This window comes from Ictidomys tridecemlineatus, unplaced genomic scaffold (genome assembly GCF_052094955.1).
Source record: "Ictidomys tridecemlineatus isolate mIctTri1 unplaced genomic scaffold, mIctTri1.hap1 Scaffold_370, whole genome shotgun sequence".
Taxonomy (NCBI): domain Eukaryota; kingdom Metazoa; phylum Chordata; class Mammalia; order Rodentia; family Sciuridae; genus Ictidomys; species Ictidomys tridecemlineatus.
In genome coordinates this window covers 69,029-83,019 of record NW_027522474.1, presented here as the reverse complement: position 1 = coordinate 83,019, position 13,991 = coordinate 69,029, and the positions used below count along the sequence as shown (strand labels likewise).

The 13,991-nt window shown below is 45.9% G+C and overlaps 1 pseudogene; it reads right to left on the bottom strand.

The window, feature by feature from the left end:
• Positions 1-8,899: 8,899 nt before the first annotated feature.
• LOC144373368 (olfactory receptor 5V1-like) lies at positions 8,900-9,838 on the bottom strand (annotated as a pseudogene).
• Positions 9,839-13,991: the final 4,153 nt, after the last annotated feature.

The following is a 13,991-nucleotide window of genomic DNA, read 5'->3' as shown; positions in this document are numbered from 1 at the left end:
CTTCTGCACTCATGTCTCCAAACTCTGCTCTCTGTACAGTCCTTTGGCACCTCAGTCTCCAAACAGTCTTTCAGCAACCCAATCTCCAAACTCTGCTCTCTGCAACATTCCTTCTACAGCAGTCTCCAACCTCTGCACTCCTCAAAAGTCCTTTTGCACCTCAGTCTCCAACCTCTGCTCTCTACAGTGGTCTTTCTACATTTCAGTCTTCAACATCTACTCTCTGTAACAGTCCTTCTGCACCTCAGTCTCAAATTTCTGCTCTCGGTATGATCCTTCTGAAAAGAAGTCTCCAAACTCTGCTTTCTGTAACAGTCCTTCTGCACCCCAGTCTCAAAACTATGCTCTCTGTAACAGGCCTTGTGCACACCAGTCTCCATCTTCTTATTTCTGTAACAGGCCTTCTGCACCCAAGTCTCTGAACTCTGCTCTCTTTAACAGTCCTTCTGCACCCAAGTCTCCAACCTCTGTTCTCTGTAACAGTCCTTCTGCACCTCAGTCTCCAAACTCTGCTCTCTGTAAAATCCTTCTGCACCCCAGTCTCCAAACTCTGCTCTCAGTATCTGTCTTGCACCCCAGTCTCCAAACACTGCTCTCTGTAACAGTTTTTCTGCATCTCAGTCTTCACCCTCTTCTCTCTAGAACACTCCTTCTATACCCCAGTCTCCATTATCTTCTCTCTGCAACGATCCTTCTGAACCCAAGTCTCCGACCTCTTCTCTCTGCAACAGTCCTGTGGCACCCCAATCTCCAAATGTTACTCTCTGCAACAGTCTTTTTCCACCCAGTCTCCAACCTCTGCACTCTGCAACAGTTCTTTTGCAACCCAATGTCCAACCTCTACTTTCTGCAATAGTCTTCTGCACCCAAGTCTCCAACCTCTACTCTATGCAACAGTCCTTCTGCACCCCAGTCTCCAACATCTGCTCTCTACAACAGTCCTTCGGCACCACAGTCGCCAATCTCTTCTCTCTTTAACTGTTTTTCTGCACCTCACTCTGAAACCTCTGCTCTTTGCAACAGTCCTTCTGTACCCCAGTTTTAAACCTCTGCTCTCTACAACAGTCCTTCCTCACCCAAGTCTCCAAAATATGCTCTCTGTAACAGTCCTTTTCCACTGCAATCTCCAACCTTTGCTCTCTGTAACAGTCCTTCTGTACTGCAGTCTCCAAACTCTGCTCTCTGTAATGGTATTTCTTCACCCCAGTCTCCAATCTCTGCTTTCTGTATCAGTCTTTCTGCACCCCGGGCTCTAAACTCTGGTCTCTGTAACAGTCTTCTGCACCTCAGACTCCAACCTCTGCTCTCTGCAACAGTACTTCTGCGCCCCAATCTCAAACCTCTGCTCTCTGCAACATTCCTTCTGCACCTCAGTGTCCTAATTCTGCTCTCTGTAAGATCCTTCTGAAACCCAGGCTCCAAACTCTGCTTTCTGCAATGATCCCTCTGCACCCCAGTTTTCAACCTCTGTTCTCTACAAAACTTATTCTGCACCCTAGTCTCCATCATGTGCTTTTTGTTACAGTCCTTCTGCACCACAGTCTACAACCTCTACTCTCTGCAATACTCCTTATGCACCCCAGTCTCTAATCTTTGCTCTCTGCAACAGTCCTACTGCACCCTAGTCTCCAACATCTTCTCTCTGCAACAGTCCTTCTCCACCCCAGTCTCAAACCTCTGTTCTCTGCAACAGTCCTTCTACACCCAGGTCACCAAGGTCTGCTATCTGTATCAGTCCTTCTGAACCCCAGTCTCCAACTTCTGCTCTCTGTAACAGTCCTTCTGCACCTCAGTCTCCAACCTCTACTCTCTGCAGCAGTCCTTCTCCACCCCAGTCTCCAACCTCTGCTGTCGGCAACAATCCTTCTGGACGCCAATCTCCAACCTCTACTCTCTGCAACAGTCTTTCTACACACCAGTCTCCAACTTCTGCTTTCTTTAACAGGCCTTCTGCACCTCAGTCTGAAAACTCTGCTCTCTGCAACGATCATTCTGCACTTCAGTCTCCAACCTCTGCTCTCTGTAACAGTCCTTCTGTACCTCAGTCTTCAACCTCTGCTCTCTGTAAGATCCTTTTGCAACCCAGTCTTTAAACTTTGCTCTCTGTAACTGTTCTTCCGCATCCCAGTCTCCAAGCCCTGCTCTCTGTAACAGGTCTTCTACACCCCAATTTCCAAACTCTGCTTTCTGTAACAGGCCTTTTGACCCTAGTCTCCATCCTCTTCTCTCTTCAACGATCTTTCTGCACCCCAGTCTCCAACCTCTGCTCTCACCAACAATCCTTCGGCACCCCAGTCGTCAACCTATGCTGTCTGACAGATCCTTCTGCACACCTGGCTCCAACCACTGCTCTCTGAAACAGTTCTTCTGTACTGCAGTCTCCAACGTCTGGTCTCTGTAAGGGTCCTTCTGCACATCAGTCTCCAACCTGTGCTCTCTGTAAAAGAACTACTGCACCCCAGTCTTCAACCTGTGCTCTCTGTAAAAGTCCTTCTGCACCACAGTCTCCAAACTCTGCTCTCTGCAACTATCCTTCTGCACCCCAGTCTCAAAACTCTGCTCTCTGAAACAGTTCTTCTTCACCCCTGGCTCCAATCTCTGCTCTCTGTAACAGTCCTTCTGTACCGCAGTCTCTGACCTTTGTTCTTTGTTAGGGTCCTTATTCAGCAAAGTATCCAACCTCAGCTTTCTGTATTCTTCGTTTTCCACCACAGTATCCAAACTCTGCCCGCTGTAACAGTCCTTCTACAACTCAGTCTGCAACCTCTTCTCTGTGCAACAGTCCATCTACAATTTTCATCCTCTGCTCTCTTCAACAGTCATTTTGCACTGCAGACTCCAACATCTGCTCTGTGAAACAGTTCTTCTCCACCCCAGTCTCCAACCTCTGCTCTCTGTAATAGTCCTTCTGTACTGCAGTTTCCAACCTCTGCTCTCTGTAAGGGTCCTTCTGCACCCCAGTTTCCAAACTCTGCTTTCTGTATCAGTTCTTGTGCACCCCAGTCTCCAACATCTGCTCTCTGTAACATCCTTCTGCAACCTAGTCTCCAAACTTTCCTCTCTGTAACAGTCCTTCTGCACCCCAGTCTCCAAACTCTGCTCTCTGTAACAGGCCTTCTGCAGCACAGTCTCCAACCTCTGCTTTCTGTAAAGGTCCTTCTTCACCCCAGTCTCCAACCTGTGCTCTCTGCAACGATCCTTCTGCACCCCAGTCTCCAACTTCTTCTCGCTGCAACAGTTTTTGTGCACCCCAGTCTCCAACATCTGCTCTTTGCAACAGTTCTTCTGTACCGCAGTCTGAAAACTCAGCTCTCTACAACAATCCTTCTGCACCCCAGTCTCCAACTTCTTCTCTCTGTAAGAGTCCTTCTCTACCTCAGTCTCCACCCTCTGCTTTCTGTAAAACCCTTCTGAAACCCAGTCTGCAAACTGTGCTCTCTGTAACAGTTCTTCTGCACCCCAGTCTCCAACTTCTGCTCTCTGTAACAGGCCTTCTGCACTCAAGTCTCCAACCTCTGCTCTCTGTAAGAGGCATTCTGCCCCCCAGTCTCTAACCTATGCTCTCTGCAACATTCCTTCTGCCCCTCAGTTTCTAACCTCGCTCTCTGCAGCGGTCTTTGTACACCCCAGTCTCCATCCTCTGCTCTCTGTAACAGTCCTTCTGAACCGGAGTCTTCTACTTCTGCTCTCTGTAACGGTATTTCTGCACCCCAGTCTCCAAAATCTGCTTTCTCTATCAGGCCTTCTGCACTCCAGTCTCCAACCTCTGCTCTCTGTAACAGTCCTTCTGCACCCCAGTCGCCAGCCTCTGCTCTCTGTAACAGTCCTTCTGAACCGGAGTCTCCTACCTCTGCTCTCTTTAACGGTCCTTTTTTACCCCAGTCTCCAACATCTGCTTTCTTTATCAGTCCTTCTGTACCCAAGTATTCAACCTCTGCTCTCTGCAACATTCCTTCTGAACCCCAGTCTCCAACCTTCACTCTCTGTAAGATCCTTTTGCACACCACTCTCCTACCTCTTCTCGCTGTAACAGTCCTTCTGCAACCCAGTCTCCATACTCTGCTCTCTGTAACAATAATTCTGCACCTCAGTCTCCAACCTCTTCTCTCTGCAAAGGTCCTTCTGCACCCCAGTCTCCAACTTCTGTTCTCTTCAACAGTCCTACTTCACCCCAGTCTTAATCCTCTGCACTCTGTAACAGTCCTTCTGCACCCCAGTCTCCAAACTCTGCTCTCTGCAACCGTCTTTCTGCACCTCATTCTCAAACCTCTACTCTTTGTAAGATCCTTCTGCAACCCAATCTCCAACCTCTGCTCTCTCTAACAGTCCTTCTGCACCCCAGTATCCAAACTCCGCTCTCTAGAACAGGCCTTCTTCGCCCCATTCTCTAACCTCTGGTCTCTGTAAGATTATTCCTGAATCCCAGTCCCCAGCGTCTACTCTCTGCAACAGTCTTTCTGCACTGAAGTCTCCAACATCTGCTCTCTGCAACAGTCCTTTTATAACCCAGTCTTCAACTTTTGCTCTCTGCAACAGTCCTTCTACCCCCCATTCTCCATATTCTGCTCACCCCAACAATCTTTCTACACCCCAGTCTCCAATATCTGTTATCTATAACAGTTCTTCTGCACCCCAGTCTTTGAACTTTGCTCTCTGTAAAAGTCCGTCCAAACCGCAGTCTCCATACGTTGTTCTTTGTAAGGGTCCTTTTACACCCCAGTATCCAAACTCTGCTTTCTGTATCCGTCGTTTTCCACCCCAGTCCTCACACTCTGCCCTCTGTAACAGTCCTTCTGCAACTCAGTCTGCAACCTCTGCTGTCTGCAACAGTCCTTCTATATCCCAGTCTCCATCCTCTGCTCTCTGGAACAGTCGTTTTGCACCCCAGACTCCAACATCTGCTCTCTGAAACAGTTCTTCTTCAGCCCAGTCTCCAACCTCTGCTCTCTGTAACAGTTTTTCTGTACTGCAGTCTCCAACCTCTGCTCTCTGTAAGGGTCCTTCTGCACCAGAGTCTTCAACGTCTGTTCTCTGTAACAATCCTTCTGCACCTCAGTTCCCAAACTCTGACCTCTGCAATGGTCCTACTGCACCCCAGGCTCTAACCTCTGCTGTCTGCAAACATCCTTTTGCACCATTGTCTCAAACCTCTGCTCTCTGCAAAAGTCTTTCTGAACCCCAGTCTCCAACATCTGCTCTCTGCAACAATCCTTCTGCACCTCAGTCTGAAAACTTTGCTCTCTACATTATCCTTGTGCACCCCAGTCTCCAAACTCTGCTTTCTGTAGCAGTCCTTCTGCACCTCAGTTTCCAACTTCTGCTCTCTGCAACAGTTCTTCTGCACCCTAGTCTTTAACATCTACTCTATGAAACAGACCTTTTACACCCCTGTGCAAATGCAGAAGAAGGAGACCTGAACTATTGCTCACCTGCAAGAAATCAACTCAAAATGCATTAAAGACCCAGGCACTAGACCAGAAATTATGCAGTTTCTAAAAAAAAAAAAAAAAACAAAGTCAATACTCCAACTTACAGGCAGAGGCAATGACTTTCTCAATAGGATGCCAAAGCTCAGGAGATAACAACAAAAGTTAGCTAATAAGATCGCATGAAATTAAGAAGGTTCTGCACAGCAAAAGAGACAATTAGAATATGAAGAGAGAACCTACAGAAAGGTAGAAAATCTTTATGAGGGCCTCTTCTAAAAAAGGATGAATATTAAGAATATTAATAAAGAACTCAAAGAACTTAACATCAATCCCACAATTATTAAATAACCCAATTATCATATAACCCAATTACCAAATGGGAAACTAAATGATTTAAATAGACATGTCTTAGAAGAAAATATGTGAGTGGCAAAAAAATATATGAAAATACATGCAAGTCAAGACTACCCTGAGATTTCATCTCACTTCAGTGACAAAGGCAACCACCAAGAATGCAAAAAGAAACCAGTGTGACAAGGAGAGAATTGGAGAGAAATGAGCACTCTCACCCTGTTGGTGGGCATGTAAATCAGCACAACCACCACGGAAATCGGGATGGAGGCTTCTTAGAAGTAGCCATGGACCACCCTGCGACCCAGCTCTAGCTCTGCTTGGTATTTATCACAGCGGATCGAAGTCATCATACTATAATGACACATACATGCCCATGAACCAGCCAAGGTGACATCAGTGGACGAATGGATAAAGAACATCTGGTATATGCACACTGGAATTTCATTCAGCCATAAAAAAGAACAAAATTATGTCATGCTGGAAGATGGATGGATCTTCAGAAAATTAAGGGAAAAAGCAACTCAGAAAGTTATGGGCCATATGTTTTTCCTCTGTTAAAGCTAGAGGGGGAAAAGAAAGGAAAGTTGGGAAGGGAGTCTCGTCATGAAAGTTGAAGGAAGATAAGTAGAGTCAAGGCACCAGGGGAGGAGGTGAGGAAAAGGAAAATATTGGAATGGTATTGGCCAAAGTTCATGGTTATTTTGTGTGCATGTTCAAATACGTGTCAGCAAATCCCACCATTATGGACAACTACAATGCACCAATGAAGTGTGAAAAGAAGAGTTTCACATTACATGGGACAGGCACTATTCTAGGAGGGTGCCCATTTTTTCCCATCTATAAATACCATGATCATTTACCACTGTCAAAAATCTCTACAGATTCAAATGTTCTGATCACTGCTCCACCACATGGCCTCTTCTACTTCAGTGTCCCCAATTCTCACTGTAATCAGGGAGCCCGTTTCAACGATGCCATCTGTTAATGTCTTCCCAGGCTGCCGAGGACAGAGGCTGCAGGTTTCACAAGGATCTGGTGCTGCCTTCTGAACGCATGTCCACGAGGCCTTGGCGAAGGCTGGTGCTGGAGGCCCTCCTCCAGATCCAGCTGTGAGGCTAGGGAAGGAGTCACAAAACACGCCATCCAACACCTTATTTTTTCTGATCACCATCCTCTCCATTATTCCAGGATTATATTGGTCATTGAACTTAAGCAAACACTGAGTCCATATTTCAGTCCATCAACAAAAGAGAGTCTAATAGCCACTTCCCGTGGCTCAGAAAAATCCTTGGCCCTAACATTTCTGGTGATTACGTCTCTGTGACTGCATTCAAGATGATCCAGCAATATGTCCTGACTTCTTTGGTCTAGAAGACTCAAACAAATTCTCTTATATATTCTTAAGGCTCCTATTAACAAAATACAGTAAAATATTTACCTTTTATTTTGGTGAGACCCTTATACTCTCCTGGGCTATATTTTATAATCTTACCTGAGGCGTTCTAGGATCAGACCCCAATTAAGATCTGGTGACAATGTGGAATGATGGATGAGCATATTAAAAACAATTGGGCTAGGGATGTGGCTCAAGCAGTAGTGTGCTTGCCTGGCACGCGTACAGCCTGGGTTCGATCCTCAGCACCACATACCAACAAAGATGTTGTGTCTGCCGAGAACTAAAAAATGAATATTAAAAATTATCTCTCTCTCTTTCTCTCTCTCCCCTCTCCTCTCCTTTCCTCTCCTCTCTCACTCTCTCTTAAAAAAAAAGACAACTGCGCAGGTAGAGTCACCAAAGGGTCTTCAATTTAGGGAAAGCTAGTCTCCTCTGAGGAGGAGGGGCTGCTTCTGACAGCAAAGAGGGTTAATGGAGATTTCAGAATTCAAGGCTCTGAGATTTGTCTAATTCCACTGGTATTTTGCCATTCTAATTAACAGGGTCTCAATCATTCTCCCATTAATGTCCTAATTGACATAAGAGAGACCTGGAGAAATTGTGGATTTATAATTTTCTTTGTACTACTGCAATTTGGAGAATTGGATGTTTTATTCTGATATTAACCTTTATCAGTTTCCAGAGAGAAAATATTTCTCATGATCTGAACCTGACTTGAAGGAGGAATATAATGCTTGAACCTATCATTTTCTTTCTGTAAGTCTCCCACTCCAGTCAGTAACAGCAGTCTGTAGTCATGTTGTAATGTTCATTCCCACCCTGAAGGTCGATGGTGTTATTCCAAAGCTCAGTTTTTCATAGACATTTGATTTCAGGCCATGATAACTTAAAGTCTCTGTTGAGTCATTGCACACCAAGAATTATCAGGTCTCCTTTCCCATGGGCTGTGACATCATCAACATATTCAATTCCCTCAGGTCAGACATCAAACCTACCTCCTCAGATCTGTTATCTAGAACCATCTCTGATGTAAAACACTATTGTGGTCAGTGCCACCGTGGTCAGGTAGAGATGAAGAACGACTCTTGATGTCTTAGGGTAGAGGAAGTTGACACAGAAAAAAGTTATAAAATAGTTGGGAGATCTTAAAGAAAGAAAAAAATGCAGGTGACACTACCCCATATATGGAAACCCTAACTTCCCTGGATAGAGACGCTCATTCCATGCTACTTTGACCCACATTCAGGAACAGCTGTCTAGGAGCCTACACACACAGCTCCTGGAACCAAGGAGATTAGTTCCTTCCTCTACAGGGCTGGTTTGCTGCTGCTGCTATGGGATTCAAAAGAACCCGCTTTCTTCTTTTCCTTTCTTCCTCTCTGCCTAGTGTTTGGCTGATCTTGACAGAACTTCCTAAAATGGAGGCCTGCAGGAAGGGGAGTGTGGGAAACGAGGTTCTCATACTTTCTTTTCCTCTGTTGTGGGGAGAACAAAGAAGGACAGAGATGGTGCTTAGCACCCACACAAGGTGACCGACACACTTAAACCTGAAAGTGGGAAAAGGGTGTTTGTGAAAAGAGAGGAGAGAAAGGAGTCTCAGAGATTTTAAAAGCGGGAGTTAGAGTTGAAGCTCCAGATACAGACTCTCTAACCAGGTGCCTTCAAGTCCCTGGGAGGCATCTTTTTTCAGATGACTGTATACTCCAGTTTGAAGTTTGGTCTAGACTTTGATCGTGCAAAGTGATGCACACCCTCCAGCCAGCTTCCTCAGGGCACTCTGGACCTCGTTGCTTCTCAGGCTGTGAATGTCGGGGCTCAACAGTGGGCTCACTACACAGAAGAGCACAGAGACCAGGGTGTCCAGGTACAGCCTTCTCTGGGCCTGTCATAGTGGAAGTTGGCTGTTCAATAGAATACCATAACGACAGTGAGGGGGGACGCACAGGTGGAGAACGCCTTCCTCCTTCCCTGGGCAGAGGGAATCCCCAGGATGGTGACCATGATGAGTGAGTAGGAGCCTGCAGTGAAGAGGCAGGGGCTCAGGCCCATGGTGGCACTGACCACGTGGAGTGCAGACTCGTTGACAGACGTGTCTGAGCAGGAGAGCTTCAGGAGCAATGGGGTGTCACAGAGAAAGTGGCTAATCTGGTGGGGCCCATACAGAGTGGGTGTGATGGCCAGCACCGTGTGTGTGACCAAATTCACCAGCCCACACAGGCAGGACCCAGTCACCAGGCCAACACAGACCTTCACACTCATGATGACTGGGTACTGAGGAGGACGGCAGGTGGCCACACAGCAGTCATACTGGCCACACAGCCAGTATGTCGCCTTCTGTGCCAGCACTTGTCACCAAGAAAAAGATCTGGGAAAGGCAGCCCTCATAAGAAATGGCCTTCTTCACCAGCAGTACTGGGAGAGTGGTGGATGTGTAGCAGACGTCCAAGAAGCTCCAATTGCTGAGGAAAAAGTACATTGGAGTGTGAAGAGAAGGACTGATCCTGGTGGCCACTATTATGAGCATGTTCCCCAGGAGACTGCTCAGGTAAATGACCAGAAAGAGCAGGAAGAACCAGCCCTGTAGTTTGGAGTGGTTGGAAAATCCCAAAAAGATGAATTCAGTGACAAATGATTGATTGCTCATTTCCAATGTTGTCATAGCTACAAAACACAGAAAAAAAGAACATGATGAGAATGGAGTGAGAGCACCCAAACAGGCTTGTTAATCTGTAGCAACATGGCAAATAATATCGAATGAAAAGCAGCCTGGAGACTGATAACCTGTGGGACTGTTCTCAGGAAATCAGACCCATGGAGTCGCACACATTTGCAGGGGTGATAGTGGGTGGGAGTAACCAGAGAATTGCTAGAAGCAAACAGAATGCCATTCGAACTCATCATGGTGTGAAGTCATTTCTCACTGTCTCAGTAATCTCTGTCTCTTGTTGTCCTTTTATGTAAACATAGGATTTTTGGAGAAGTTCATTTTCATTGCAAATGTTAAGAAAAACATTTACAAAGCAGAGTCATCATCCGCAGAAGCAGTCGGTGTTGCATTCAGTGTTTTCCAATGTAGAGTTTTTCTCATTTTACATCAATCTTGATCTCTGTGTTCAGGAAGGCAGAAGTTAACTATTCCTGTACAATGCTGAAATTATCAGGGCTAGAACAAATAGAGGAAAGAAGTTGATGAAGTGGGTTTGGACTGTCTATCTTATGTATACAGGGAAGATCAGTGGAGTAGAAAGAGAATGAGAGGGCGGAGAGGTTTGGGAAGAGAGGAAATGTGAAAGGTCTTTACACAGATCATGTTATGTGCACATGGAAGTCTAAAACAGGAGACTGCACCTGTATGTATATGTAGAAAGCACCAGTCAGAAATTAACAGATAAATGACCCAAAGAAAGATCAGTAGAGAAAGGAGAATGGGGGCGGGAAGAGGAAGGTGATGGGGGGTGGGGACTGAATGGAGTAAATAAGATTCCATGCACGTAGAATCTTTTCCAAATCAACCCAACTTCTATGTATAACTATTATGCTCTAATAAAAAATTTAAGAAGATGACATGATCCTAACAGTAAAGAGTGAGATTTGAATTCTTCTTGACCTATTTGTATACCTTTAATTTCTTTCTTTTGTCCAATGGCTCTGGCAATTTCAAGGATGAAGTTGAATAGAAGTGGTGAAAGAGGGGGCACCATGTCTGCTTCCAGTTTTTAGAGTGAATGCTTTCAAACTTTCTCCACTTAGAATTATGCTGCGTTGGGTTTAGCATAGATAGCTTTTACAATGCTTTTACAAAGTTCCTTCTATCCCTAATGTTTCTACTGTTTTGACAGGTAGGTGTGCTATATTTTGTTAAATGCTTTTTCTGCATCTATTGAGATGATCAATAAACTTACATCTCTCTTAAATAAACTTAATCTCTCCCCTTTGGCTAAACATTCAGATCATCTCCAGTCCTATAAATATATTAATGAACGTTTTCCTAAATAAACATATGTGACCATTTCGAATTATCTCTTCAGAATAAAATTAAATCTGACATAAAATAATTTGTTGTGCAGTTTCTATTTAAAACTAGCTCATGGGAAAAATTATATAAAGTGAAATTAGCCAGACACATAAAGATAAATAGCAGTTTTTCATTTTTTTGTGGAAGCTAAAAAGTTGATCTCAGAGAAGTAGGGAGTAGAGCGGTGGTTATTGGATCCTGGGAGAGAATCAAAAAAATCATTGTGAGTCTTATTTCTCAAAGACGCATGTGAAGGACTGCCTTAAACATGCCCTCTGAGTGTGGTCTTTAAAAAAAATAAGAGTGTATTTCTAACAGGGTCCTCAGAAAATCTCTCTTTTCTCCTCAGTGGGCAGAAGGAGGTCCATGGGTCTGGCTGCCTAGGAGCTAGCTGTGGTGTGCAAATGGGCAGGACCAGGACAGCTGGAGAATCTCAATAATCACTAGGTAATAATCACTAGGTGAGGGCAGGCTGGAAACAGGCCATCCAGAAGGAAATGGCTTGAGCTCTGAAAATGACAGAATCTGTGGATTTAGGAAATGGTTGTGGGTCCAATCCACTGATAATACCTACTCCCTGGGTCAGTCCAAGGTTGCCACAGTTACCACATACCTGACCAGAACAACCCGGAAGGGGAGATGCACACTTGCCTCCTGGGTTGGAGGTTTGGTCTGGGGCCAGCTGACCCATTGCTGCCTGCCTGTGATGAGGTGGGACTCCAAGGTGGAAGGGGGGAAGCATCCCTAGCTCATGGCAGCCAGAAGGTTGGGTGGGGGAGGGGACATGAGGAGACAGGGGACAAGATGTGATTCCCCAGGGCATGTCCCCAGCCACACTCCACCTGCCCACACTCCTCTCAGTATAGTGGGCCTTTCAGATAATTAACGCACAAAATGGATGGATCCACAGATTAGGTCACAAGTCTCACTGTCTAATCATTTCACCTCTGAACACTGCTACTGTGGCTGACCCTGAGCTTTTGGTGGGGGGATACCTTATTTCTAAACCATAATAGTACCTACAGCCCATGTGCTTTGGTTAGAATACCTTCATGTAGTCAGGGAGAGTAATCGGGTGCCAAAACAAGATTAAAAAGAAATATCTGGTAACTGAAGATGTGACATTTGGAGCTTGGGGACAAGCTCTGAAGAGGAGCCCTGGGTGGAGCACTTTAAAGTCCTGGTTACGAGGACACAAGAGGGCACCTGGACTGTGGGGTAGCTGAGTGGCAGTGGGATCACTCATTAAAACATAAAAAAAAATGAGAAGGAGCGTGTCTGGGGAGAGGAAAAGAGGAAAGGAGGCTGGGCATGGAGTCTGGGTACCTGCGGGGTCTCCCCAAGGAGATTCCAGGAGGCAGCGGGACAGGTTCCCAGGACATAGGCCTAGGAGTCATGGCTTAGAGTGACTGTGAAAGTCACAGTAGCTCACAAAGCCAAAAGAGAGCAGGGTGAGAAGAGAGGGCCTGATGGACTGTGCGGAAGAGAAGGTGTCCAGAAGGAGGCTCACCAGCTATCAGCAATCATTCTGCACCACAGTGTAAAAGCTCTGCTCTCTGTACCAGGCCTTCTGCACCCCAGTCTAAAACCTCGGCTCTCTATAACAGTCCTTCTGCACCCCAGTCTACAACCACTGCTCCCTGCAACAATCCTTCTCCACCCAAGACTCCAATTTCTGCTCTCTGAAACACTCTTTATGCACCCCAGTCTCGAACATCTGCTCTCTGCAACAGTCATTCTGCACCACAGTCTGAAAACTCTGCTCTCTGCAACAATCATTCTGCAACCAAGTCTCCAAACTCTGCTCTCTGTAACAGTCCTTCTGCACCTCAGTCTCCAAACTCTGCTCTCTATAATATCCTTTTGCACACCAGTCTACAAACTGTGATATCTATAACAGTCCTTCTGCACCTTAGTCTCCAACCTCTGCTCTCTGTAACAGGCCTTCAGCACCCCAGTCCCCAAACTCTGTTCTCTGTAACACGCCTTCTTCACCCCAGTCTAAAACCTCTTCTCTCTGAAACGATCATTCTGCACCTCAGTCTCCAACCTCTGCTCTCTGCAACAGTCCTTCTGCACCTCAGTCTCCAAACTCTGCTCTCTATAACAGTCCTTCTGCACCCCAGTATCCAACCTCTGCTCTCTGTAACAAAACTTCTGCACCCCAGTCTCCAACTTCTGCTCTCTGTAACAGTCCTTCTATACCTCAGTCTCCAAACTCTGCTCTCTGTAACGGTCCTTCCGCACCCCAGTCTCCAAACTCTGCTTTGTGTATCAGTCGTTCTGCAACCTAGTCTTCAAACTCTGCTCTCTGTAACAGTCCTTCTGCACCTCAGTCTCCAACCTCTGTTCTCTGTAACAGTCCTTGTGCCCCAGTCACAAATCTATGCTCTCTGCAACATTTCTTCTGCACCCCAGTATCCAACCTATGCTCTCTATAACTGTCTTTCTGCACTCCAGTCTCCAACCTCTGCTCTCTTTAAGATCATTCTGCACCTCAGTCTCTAAACTCTGCTCTCTGCATCGATACTTCTGCACCCCAGTTTTCAAACTCTGCTCTCTGTAACAGTCCTTCTGCACCTAAGTCTCTAAACTCTGCTCTCTGTAAAAATCTTTCTGCATCTCAATCTCCAAAATCTGCTCTCTGTAACAGTCCTTCTGCAACTCAGTATCCAAACTCTGCTCTCTGTAATGATCCTTCTGCACCTCAGTATCCAACCAGTGCTCTCTGTAACAAGCCTTCTGCACTGCAGTCTCCAAACTTTTCTCTCTGTAACAGTTCTTCTGCAACCCAGTC